This window comes from Vanessa atalanta, chromosome 6 (assembly GCF_905147765.1).
Source record: "Vanessa atalanta chromosome 6, ilVanAtal1.2, whole genome shotgun sequence".
NCBI classification, from domain to species: Eukaryota; Metazoa; Arthropoda; class Insecta; order Lepidoptera; family Nymphalidae; genus Vanessa; species Vanessa atalanta.
In genome coordinates this window covers 7,572,268-7,585,410 of record NC_061876.1, presented here as the reverse complement: position 1 = coordinate 7,585,410, position 13,143 = coordinate 7,572,268, and the positions used below count along the sequence as shown (strand labels likewise).

Below are 13,143 nucleotides of genomic sequence, written 5' to 3'. Positions count from 1 at the left end.
GAATCACATTAACAATAAAATGTCATAACAAAACACATTTTGAATAGACAGATGTAGGTCGGCAATTGCTCACCGTAGTATCTGTGAGGCAAAAACGTTTGCGAAGGTGACGAAATGTAAGTGGGCGACTAAAGAGCAACAAGAAGCATGAGATAACATTCTCATGCCGAAAGTCACTAAACTTTAGTGATTTACTTTAGTATATAAGTATATCATTAATAGCATTGGCCTATTAAATATGTGATACAAGATCATTATATAAATGAAATTTTTGAGCTAGATTTAAATTACAACATCGTACAGCTACGTATGTTTTTCGTGTTACAGAATAGCTGTGATTAAAAATAGCTGTAGCTCTTCGTATTTATCGTCCTTGTCCCAATAAAATCAAATTTAATTAAATATTAGGGGACAAAAATTAAACCGTCAAATTAAAAACAAACAAAGGTAATTCTTGGTCATGTATTAATTGTATTAGCATTAAAGTTTTATTTGATATTATACAAACTCTTTACATTAATTAATTATGAAATCTTAAATGTCAACGTCCATTTGTATTCCTTAATGTTCCAGAGCTATTAAAACGCATCCTCACTTTAAGGACTAGAATCCGAAGCGTGATCCACCACAGACTGTATGGATTGGTGATTACACATTTTTCTCTACTGCGGAATACAAATGGAAATAGCTCGAAATGGTTATAGCTTGGATTCCGATTACTCTGTTTATGGTATAAGAACGTTGCGGATAAAATAAGTTTTATAAAATAAGTATTTCCATTTAAAGCTGGAATCTTTGTAAACAATAGGATAAATGGAGCATTGATATCTCAACCGGGAGAGACGGCCGTCACGGGCGGAACCAACGCGGTGGGTCAAGGGCGTGCCGCGGCCACGACCGTCAGCCTTCTCTCTATCATACGCCTGGCATTCTTCGAATTAATGCCTTTAGGTATGCCTTTTGTCTCAGACAAAGACTATTATATAATATCTAGCGAGCGAGCGAGCATTGAAATTTCTTTTTATTTTCTTTAATTTAGCTTTCAACTAAAAAATAATATCCAATGCTTTTTAAACGTACAATTTAAAATGATATTTGTTTGAATTTAATTATTAAACTGACACAAGTCAACTATCAGGGTAGAGATACTTAATTAAAATGGCGCACCTTGTTCACGTGTAAAAGGCTCGAATCAAGAATATCCATACATTAAATAGTTAGAGGTCACGACGCGACGCCTCTGTGTATATTTACTGGCATTGACGCTCGATGACCATAGCCTGCTCGAAATTTATTATCTCTAGTGTCGCGCGGTATTGAACACAATTCATATTTTCGTTGGGCAAAAATGGGCAAAAATCGGCATATTTCTTGTACATACGGCAAAATACCTTTTGAATATTACCTACATTACAAAATTCGATCTTCACGTCGTGATTATTATTATTTTCACACAGAACTTGCACTCATTTATATTAACAATATCTTCAAAAAGAATATATTATTTGGTGATTTGGTTGAGATGGTTAATTATTGAGACGATTAAAGGAAAAAATGTTAAGATAAATTTCCCTTTTTTAGATATTATCTATTATTTATATTTAACCGTCTTGTCCTCCTGAATACGATTTTGAAGAGACGGATTTGGACGGAACTCATTGCCTCAAATATGAATTTGTTTGTATCGAATGTAGAATAAACAACGAATTATTTTTAGTGGAATCATTTTCAGAATAACAAAACTAACTGATGAATATTTTGATAATTCACTTTTTTGGACATTCACATGCAACAATAGAGAATATTCTTCTTACACGTAAGTAGAAGTATATATAGTGTAATAAAATAAATTATTAATATTAAATCTATTCTAACTTTAAATAACGACCATAAATTTAATTATAATGGATTATTATTATTATACAATGTGAATTTCTTAATTCTTAATTTAAGCTCTTACGAGCACTTTCTTGTACATCGTAATTTTTGAAGTTTATATTCATTTTAAATTTAGTTCATTTTGAAATATACATTAAATCGGTAGGAAACTAAGTACTATCTTGTCTTTACTGTGTACCAATTAGATTGCAAAAGTATGGTATTTTAAATAAACTTCATCATTATAAACCCCATTTGAAAATTAACCAATACGAACTTTTATCATTTATATAACAGACGAATACAAGTAACAAAAATAACCGAACATTGTTGAAAAACTTAATATTAACAATTAAATAAGTATACAATGAATAAGCTTCCATTATTTGACCGCTAAAAATGACAATGAAAAATAAAATCTTATGACTGTTACCATGAAATTAGAAAAAATGTTGCGTGCGATGATTTCATGGTGATGTTTGTATGGGTTTAATGAATGCAAGTCACTGGCTTAAAGTTCGAAAGGTGCATAGCGCAGAGGAAGTGCATGGTGCAACGTGGTCTAGGTGATGTACCATTGGAGCGCGCGAAGAGCGTAAGGTTAGAGGAGTGTCTGGGCACGGGGGACTTGCGGCGCACATAGTAGTGGTCGTGGCGCTGCGGTGGCGGCGGTGGGACGAAGGGCGGCGGTGGTGGCAAGCGCGAGGGCCTTCGCCTCGCGCCGCCCGCGAAGGCGTCCATTGCGGCGAGCGTCCCGACGTCGCTCATGCTCGCAACGCGCTGGCGGCTGGAAGACTGCGGGTGCCCGCGGATCGTTACCCCTCGCCTGCCCGCCCCGCCCGTTCTACAAGCTCAGCTCCGCGCGCGCTCTTCGATCGCCGCCCGCCCTCCGCACTTTGCCGACCGCCCACACACCGCTTCGCTTTGTTTTGAATTTTTAATTTAACGCCATTCATCCCGCGGCGGCGCTACGTGAAACGAGAAACTAGCACCATTATACTTGGCAAAGTTCGGTGACCTGCATTCATTACTTTATCTAATATAGATGGCAAATTAAATTTGAGTAACTTCAATATGTAATCCTCAAACCTAAAGCTGACATAAACAAACCAAAGTTAAAAAGAAGTTTCATTTGTTTTTTGAAACATCATATTTCTACCATGCTGCGAAAAGGAGACCCAAACTTAACTTTACTTTAAAAAATAAGTATATTACATAAAATATATAAAAATATTACACTAAAAGTATCTAAGATAAGTTGTGCATCATATCACAAACGTCATCATAATAATTTGAATGTGCTCTCCGTATAGTGTTGTGTCTTTCAAAAATAGCCGTAAGAGTTATTATAACTGGTTTTAATGTATAATTTATCAATATAATTTTCAAGATTCCTGTAAAAATGAGAGTCTAATGAATATTAAAAAATTTTACTACGCATGTGTACACTAATAACAAAATTTTATTTTTACATTATGTACTTTTAAATAATAAATACCTTACGAAAAGATTCCACTCAATCCATTTTTAACTGCTCGTTACTTTTTTAACATTACTACTTTTATCAATTCAGTTAAAATATAAACACAACGGAACAAGCGTCATCCTCCTACGCGTAATATTACTTCTCCTCAGCATGTGCAGCCAGCTCTATGACGTCAGCATGTTACGGTCAAGTGCAATCATCATTAAATGCTCTTATTATTCTTGCCTCTATAATTATCCAGCAAAATATATGCAAACGAGTGTATGCAACATTTATTTATTCATACTTGCTGAAAGCAGCATAAAGTCTAAAACTTTAACCCTTTCCAGAACAATGGATTTACTCTTTAAAAGTCAAGGTCATTCAAGTTATTCTCTTTGATATAAATAGTAAGAAAAATGAAAAGTGGTGTATAAATAATTCATTCAAAAGGAAAAAACTTTTAATAGTTTAGTAAGTTAGCATACCATCCTTACTAATATCATTAGGGCGAAAATTTGTATGTATGGATGTTTGTTACTCTTTCACACAAAAACTAATGAATGGATTTTAATGAAACTTTACAATAATATAGCTTATATGTCATAATAACACATATTATAATTTATAAATATATTGTGTGAATAAAACCTAACAACCAATCCCGAGAGCGATGCCGCAAGTGAAAACTAGTATGATATGATATTATCTATGAACAATATTTTAAGTTAAAATATTATTTAATGGGTGTTATTATCGAAACAAATCGACCAATAGTGTATTTGGATTGCTCTTGAGTCTTGGTAAGGTTTGTGTATTCTCCTACTCTCTAGGCAGAACAACCACAATTTCGTAAGTCCTTGTTAAAGTATTTAGTAGATACTTATTAAAATAAACTTTATAATCAAGTCGTTCTTGAAGAACACTTTATTAAGTTAAAGGATACATTAAGATAAATCAGTTTAAAAATAAAACGATACCAAATACGAAAATAGCTTCGAAGCAGGCCAAACAAACTCAGTCATGAATCCAGCAAAATTGCTCTTTTTAAGTAAAAGTCTAACATCAGTCAATAGTACCGGCTGCCATTTTTCAGCTCTTAACCCAAATCTTTCTATGAAATATGAGAGTAAATTTTTTTTTAAATTAGTGAACATAATGATGTATCTTTAAACTAATGAAAAGCTAAGTTTTAAAACTCAATACGCTCATAAGCACTGACTTCTCGAAGTATGATTATTAGTTACTTCTATTCAATATTATTTATAATATTTATTTTGCTGTACTACTGCATATATTTATTATAATCAACATTAATATAACAATATAATAATGGAGTAAACACAGCTTCCAAGTAAGACGAGCTGTCGTAAAAAATAACTAGCAGAGTCGGCGGATATTACTAGTGTTCGAATGTCATAAATATTTTAAACTCGTCCGTAATCTCTTAGTTATATATGGTGTGAAATATCCTCTTATATTATACGTGCGTAGTTCAAATATGATTATTATTAAGTCTATTAATTAATTATCGAGACATTTTTTTGATATAACTCGAATTTATACAACATTTATTATATAAACACAATTATCATATCAATAAACGTGCACATTAGATTATTACCTGAATATTTATTATCCAAAAACCTGTAATACCAGTGGCATATATAACATTATAACAAAAAAATGGACTCCATATAATACTCTGAAATTTATTTTTTTAATAAAATTCGAGCCCATTAAAACTTTCCTCCCACTTTTTTTTTACCCTTGCTGCCACCGAACCTCGCACACGCGCCTTCCGTTCAGGTGCCTATGCGGGGTTTTCGAGCGATGGGCAGTTGCGATCAACGAGAACAAAATATTATATATTAACGTTGTCTCGACATTGTTGGGGTTGTAGTTTTCCTGTTCAAGATATTGAATTTGGAAAAAACAGTGGAGGACACGATGAAGAAATTGCGTCTTAATATCTTTCCACTATCTCTTCGTTGCATGTTTATTATATATAAATGAAAATATATAATTTCAATAATTAATTATGTAATTTTGAGATTTTTTTTTTTCTGTTTTGGATAAAATATAAAAAAGAAAGGATACGTGATGTAAATAGAATTTTTTTTTTATTCACTTAAATGCTTCGATGAAAAAATTCAATAACCATAATTTCGCAACGAATACTTTTAAACGATTTTGGTTCCCCGACTATTTCTATCGCCTATCGGGTCGCCTGACGTTCGCGCGTTTCAGATTTGCCGTTCGCGCTGCGCGAATATTGGCTGCGATCCTGTGGCCAGGCTGTAGTACCGACTTTTACTTTATTTTCTGTTGAAAATATTGTTGTTTGACGGAGTTCTAAGGTAGCAAACATTAAAAATTACACCCAGTCGATCAAAAATACCGGAAATACAAACATACGTGGGAAACAGAGTATCTCCCTCTTTTAAAACGGTAAAATAACTTGTTAGTCTTTCAATATGAATACGGAATATATAATCAATGTTTAAAATTAAATAAAAATAGAATTCCATTCCGTTAAAACGTACAATCAACCCCCAACAAAATCTCATGTCGGCTTGTGGTGAAATGTATACAGAATAAACCCCTAATACTTAATATTATTAGATTAGAAAAGACGATTAAATCAAACACTCAGGCTTAAACAAACACCACCACGGCCTATACAAATATTTGGCATAGGATCGATTCCGCGACCGTTAGTGCAGAAGCCAGCCCTTGTAGTGACTATAGTTACTACCTATATGTATGTGCTTAGTTATTAGTCGCCTTCAAAAAAAATATTATTAATTTGCCTTTTTTGTGTGTACGCGATGTGTGCGTTTTTTGTGAAAGTTGCCGATTGAGAACCTATTTCAATGATTCATTTAGTATTTAATGGGTTATTTCGCGAAAGTGATCGCGGTTAACTAAAATAATCTAACCTTAATAGAGCTATTTGAAAATCGGGAGAAATTTGCTCATCTAATCAGTACTGTCCTAAATGAGTGGAGTAAGTCTGTAAATTTATTAACTTGAAGATAAGAATCATACTTAATTCCACCTGGCAGAACCGATAGGCGTTGGTAAACATAGATCAACATTTCAGCGGTCACATACAACAGCATATTTTCAGGTTAAGCAAAGTTAAACAATTACGCTTGTTAAATTTAAAATTCTTAGAAAAAATAAAACAATATCATATAATTATTTGTGAATTTGAAAAACAAACAAATAAATAACCGACTACTTTCAACTCTAAAACTAAACGGGTGTCTTTGTTAAATTAAGGAGTTACAAAATGCCAGTATTCATTAGGATCAAAATAAGTGAAAGTATAACTCAAAATAAAATAATTAATTTTACTTTTGTTACAGAACAAAGGATAATACTGAACAATTTTCCGGAATAGCAGCGTGTGTGTTTATTGGCAACGATGACCAGCGACCGGGTGGTCTATTATCTACCTTTATATCCTTAACAAACGTATAAACAAAACAAGTGTTTCAATCAAAAGGTGCTATATTTCTTAAGATGATATTCATAAGTATGCAATCATTCAACTAATTATATTTTTACCCATTTTTACTAGTGTTTGAAAGTAGTCGAAATTCAACCACTAATGTTCCATTACTCTGAATACACAGTGAGATCATTTCACAATTCTTTAAAAAAAGAACGATCTACTTATAAATAATTTTATGTAAAATGGATGGATGGCCGTTGAATTTAATTTTATAAATTTTATTAAATAAGTACTTAAAAAATAAATATGTATAATAAGAGTTATGTTACAATAAGCATCTGACCTATGTTTGACATGACATAAATCCTCGTGGGAAATTGAAAAACAATTTGAAGTGTTTGTATACCAACACTTTACGAAAAAATATCAATCGACGGTTTTTAATCAAAAGCTCATAGATTGAATATTTTACGAGCTATCTAGTTATTGTTTACGATTAATTATACATATAACCGTACTAAGAATTTTATTTATTTCTCTACGGGGTCCAATCAAACCATCCAAGGACTCACTCAAATGCACACAAAAAAATACATCGAAATCGGTAGAATCGTTTAATATTTCAGTACCATATACACATACAGAAGATTTATGTAAATACGAACAAATGTAAAGGACGTATATATAATTGAAGTTATTTTATGCAATGGCTCTATTCGCACAACAAAAAGGTCATAGGTTACGTTAAACAAAGAAAAATATGAAACAACTTCATTTCGTATACAGCTGTTGCTTTAATATTTATTTGTAATTTGAATTGTAGAAAGTGTCGAGAGACGATTTTTACAAACATTATTCATATTTAGATTATAATATTATATTACTCTAGTGGCTAGCTTATAAGTTGCAAATCCCCAGTTTCTGGTTTCAAACCCCAAATCTGAACGAAGAAATGGGTATATTTTGATTTATAAACCAAATAAAAATTTATAAATCAAGATATTTCAGTAGCAGTGTTAAGTTTGAATGTTGGCAGTATCAAGATTTCTGCTTCTGAATAGCGCGTAAAGCTGTTGATGTTGATTGTTGTGTCGGATTGCCAACCCATTAGATTATTAGAGAGTCACCCGTATTTGGTCACACACTCAAGTGTGTCCTCAAGGACTATTATATCTCCTGCACAATTGGCAATTTTTATCGTTGAATTATCACTGTAACCGAAATCGGTCAAAAAAACATAATAAAATAAATATTTAATATAGTTTTGGCGTCAATTTTTAGACATTAGTGCTTAGTGCTCTTTATTATTAGACTACTAAGAGTGATCTTAACTTCATGCTCTACAAATCGGACCTCTATTATATACATCCAAACTGCTTTAGTACTTTTTTACAAAAAAAATTAAACTTAGTCAATTCACGAGAAATTAATAATATTTCTATTTTCCTACAATTAAACGTAGAGTTGTATTAAAAGTTGTGGTAATCGCTCAAGGATTGGGTCTGCACATAATTACACATAATTAGACCGAGTGCACACCGTTGAGCTATTAAGGCTCCAAAACTTGTATAATTAAAAAAAATAGTGTACCATATATATACACTTAAAAACTGATATCATAAAATCGTATAATTTCAACTGTACACGACACGAGTTAATATAATTGTCGCAACAGCATACAATGATTGATACAATTTATCTTTAAACTGTTTTTCTCCGCTAGTGAATATTTGCAATGATGTCTGCATTTAAAGAATTTTTCGAATGCCGGTTTTGTATAATTTGTGAGAGTGAAGCAAATATAACAATAGCGAGACAGAAAGTCTCAGATATGATCAATTACTTTTATGTGAAAGTTTTTGTTGAAAACATTTTAACGCTGCGTGCCGATTCGCTTTGTGAGGTTTTATTGTTAAAACAATTCTTTCATTTTAGAGCTATCATTTTAAAGTTTACATTATAATTATATCTACAGTGACTTAAGTGATATATGCATGTTTCCATCGTTTAAGTCAGATTAAAATATGTATGAATCTATAAATATAAATCTATAAATATAAAATATCTATCTATGAATATAAACGATTATTTGTGCAATCGGGTTTCTAATATTAAGGTTTCAATAGATTGATCTGATTTAGGGTTCATAATCCATCAATCCATAGGGGTAGCTTGATGCTTTAAGCCGTTCTTATGACGACGGACATAAGAAAAATAATGCCATCATAACAATTAGTTGATATACCATGTATCATTTGGTATAGTAGAAATACAGCTTTTTAATTGTAAATTTAATATTTATAAATTAATTAAATTATTATATATATATAATTTTTATATTGGGCTACCTGATGGTAATTAGTCACTACCGCCCATAGAAAATGGCACTTTAAGACATATTAACCGTTCCTTACATCGCCAATGCGCCCCCAAACTTGGGAACTAAGATGTTATGTCATTTGTGCCTGCAGTTACACTGGCTCACTCTCCCTTTAAACCGGAATACAACAATACTGAGTACTGCAGTTTGGCAGTAGCATATCTGATGAGTGGGTGGTACCTAGTAACCTACCAAGTAAGTCAGTTTCAGAATATGCAATACTTTAATGATTATTATAAATTTTATCCGAAACAAAGTATATCGTCTACTATATTGGAATCTAGTACAGACAAGCATAATAATGATTAAACTGACGTTTGCGTATTTTGTACAACACGAACGAAGATAATAGTGAAGAATAGATAAACTTCATCAGTACGTACGACCGACATGATATTAAACAACATAAAAGTTGAGGCAAATGGTTTAGAAGACTTGGAATTAATAGAGAAGCAATTAACAATATCTGTGTCCGGCTATCATTCTACTTATAGATTACAATATCAATTAACGACTACTTGTTAATGCAACAAAGGACTTATAATTGTTGTCTGGCAGAACTGCGGTCAAGTATTAATATGCCCGAGCAATTCTATTCAAGAGAGGGATAAACATCAAAAATTGAATATACATTTATTTTCTTATACGTTTAAATATTTTGAAAGAGTTATGTCAAACAGTTTTTTCAAGAATAGAGAGCTAGACTGAAATCTAGTCTACTTATCAAAGCTCCTTCGAATTGTAAAACATTGTATTTCTATCTTAAAGATCAATTTTACATAAAATTAGGAAAAAATTACTTAAAAACCTAATTGGGAACCCTACCTTTGGTTCATTATTTGTCTAATATACAAAAAGTAATGAGTCTTGACAAAAATATCCAAATAATCTTCCCTATATTGGAAGTTATTACATTTCGTACTTTAAAAAATAAATAAAGCGACCACCGCTTTAATGTAGATCACATCGAGGAAAATCGGCCAGAAATTTAGTACTTACCCTTTTTGCTCATTTAATTGCATATAAAACTTTATACAATGAAATTTATTTTATGTTAGTATTAAACATTTATTGTAAATAGTTTGTATAACATTACATAAGGCAAAAGTTATCGCAGTTGTGCTCATTAAAATACATTTTAGTTGAAAGTCAGCTGTTGCTTGTTGATCGTACAAATATCACGTGTACATGGCAACAGAACTTTATCATTGTCATCTTTATTGAATTAAATGTATTTTATATATAATTATTAGAAAGATAAAAAAAATATAAAAGTAAAGTTACAAATTAACTTATTAGATTTTGAGTGTGCAAAGCGGACTTATTGATATAAGCAATATCTTACTGACATCCTTTAATAAAGGAAAACTTCAGTAAGGAACCGGGATAGTGCAATTATTATTAGCTTTATAGTCATATCCGTAGGAATACGGAACCACTTGAAATTAATTGAATACCATAACCAAGTTTTTTTTTTATTTTTTCTTTAGACTAATAGGAACGGAAGGGAGTGAATCAGATTTTTTATTTCTTTTTATAATATGAGTAGACAGACGGGCCTTAGGGCCACCCGACGGTAAGTAGTTATCATCGCCATAGACATTAGAGCCGTAAGAAATACTAACTATTCCTTACAACAACAGTACGCCACCAGCTTGGAAACTAAGAGATCACGTCCCTTGTGCCCGAAACACAATAATACTAAAAACTGTGCTACTGTTTGGCGGTAGAATATGTGATGAGTGAATGATAGCTACCCAGACGGGCTCGCATAAAACCCTACCATCAAGTGGTGGATAAAGCGAATTAGTTGAGTTGACAAGTTAAAAAAAAAAGAGAATACTTCCTTATTATGCTTTCTTGTGGTAATACATTGTTAACTTATCTACAAACTCGATTACTGAAAAGATTATGTAACAAATTTATCATGTATTTTTTGAGTAACTAATGACAATAACAACTAAACTATTAATACGAAAATAAATTATATTAATAAGGTTAAATATGTTTAAAATGATGACACTACAAACTTAAAGTGTAGCTGAACTCCAAAAATACCTAAATACTTAAAATCAGAAGATATGTTTAGGGAAGTACTTGTATTAAGTTAATAAAGCGAAATTTAATAATAATAACAAACCGTATACTTAATAAGCAAATGAACACAGACACAGTGCGCATGCAATCAGTTGAAGTGGATGCACTCCGAACACGGAGCGGTAACGATATTGTCATCCAGTAGTGATATACTTTAAGAAATTTATGTTCATATAATGATTTGTTTAGCTATTAACTAAGGTCGATTTTTAATAAATAACTAGATGAGTCTTGTATTTTTTTATTAAGAGGTTAAATCCAACTTAACACATAGCCATGAGACGAAATATTGATCATGCCTTATGCTATCAATATGTCGCCAACTCATATAGTATGTAGTTATACAGGTCCATTGGCGTATTAAATATAAACACACATTATTAAGTATTATGTGTGGCTCTGGAATAAGTGACTAGTGAGCGGTACGGTACCTTCCCATATGAACTTGAAAAAAGAACCAACATCAGTGAAATTCTACTTTATCCTATCTTCGTATTAATAAGTAGGCATAAACTGGTGTCAACAGCTACGCACCTCTCAAACAAGCACATCCCATGATATAGCCCATCATAGACACCCGCGACGCAGGCGGCGCGGGCGGCCGAGGCTGCGGCACGCGCCTGCCGCGCGGCGGCGCTCGCGACACCGCGTCCGCGTTTATACACCACACTCAACTCTACCGCTCGCGCAATATTCGCTCTGACCGTCTCGGTACCGAATCACTCTGGTTAAACATCTTCTCGATACTCGATTGTGTACTAGATTTAAGAAGAGATTGTCTAAGATGTGATTCATGATTCAGTAAATCTTATGTTATTGAGAGGCTAAACTACGAAGAAACTAACTAGTGATAATTATCAAGTAAACATTTTCTTTTAAACTAACGTAATTTTCGTAATGGTTTTCTAATTAATCAGCGCCATGGGAACACAGTCGGTGCAGCGAGTACGATCGCGTGCTGCGACCGGTGTCGATCGATATAGCCTGCTAAGTTCGCGCCTCGCGATCCCCACGGACCGCAAGCAACACACGGTTTTTATATGTAGGTTATAAGGACTACTGAAATCATCAATATTTTTTACTTAAAACATTTATTTAAGAAATAATATGTATACGAAACCGTTATAAATAAGTATCAAAACAACATATGTCTTCAGCGGACTCGTACGAGTTAAACGGATGGAATACAAACAAATAAAGAACGGACCTTTAACTAACTTCAACCATTTTCCAATTACGTATAAAATAGCTCACACTTGAAAAATTTATGATATTATAACATACATATATGATAGTTCAATATTTATATTGACTTGAGACACATTTTAAACGATACGCGCAGGGGGTCGTTATCAACATCGATTTTAAACGTTGGGTAACACTGGGTATGATGGTGTGTTATCATGGGGGCTACTGGGGAAAACGCAGGTGCATGTGTCGAGGAGCAGTCGAGTTAGGTTAAGTCTGTGGGCTCGGAGCGCGGGCGGGCGCGGGCGCGGGCGGGCCAGCACTGAGGCGCGCGCCGGACTGCCGCCCGCGCCCGCGCCCCGCGACACCCCGCGCCTGCAGCGCCCCTGTCACCACCCGACACTCGATCTAGACTTCCTACATCACCCCTATACACTGTAAGCGTATTTTTTATAACGACCAATCGGTAAAGCCCTAGCTTGTAACCGATCGTTTGATTACACGGGACAGTGTCCTGAGTAATCAAACGACGATAAATTTAAATAAAATATTCTTAAGTAAACAATTTCGTTTAAAATTTAATCCCCACAATTATATGTACTTTGATAGTTATAATAATAAGTACGATACTTATAAAAAGTTTAAAGAATAAGGAGATCGAAATAATTGTAA

The 13,143-nt window shown here is 33.1% G+C and overlaps 1 protein-coding gene across 8 annotated transcripts in view; it reads right to left on the bottom strand.

The window, feature by feature from the left end:
* The window catches only part of LOC125064957 (phosphatase and actin regulator 4), a 53,280-nt gene that overhangs the window by 11,215 nt on the left and 28,922 nt on the right, over positions 1-13,143 (bottom strand). The window lies entirely within an intron of this gene.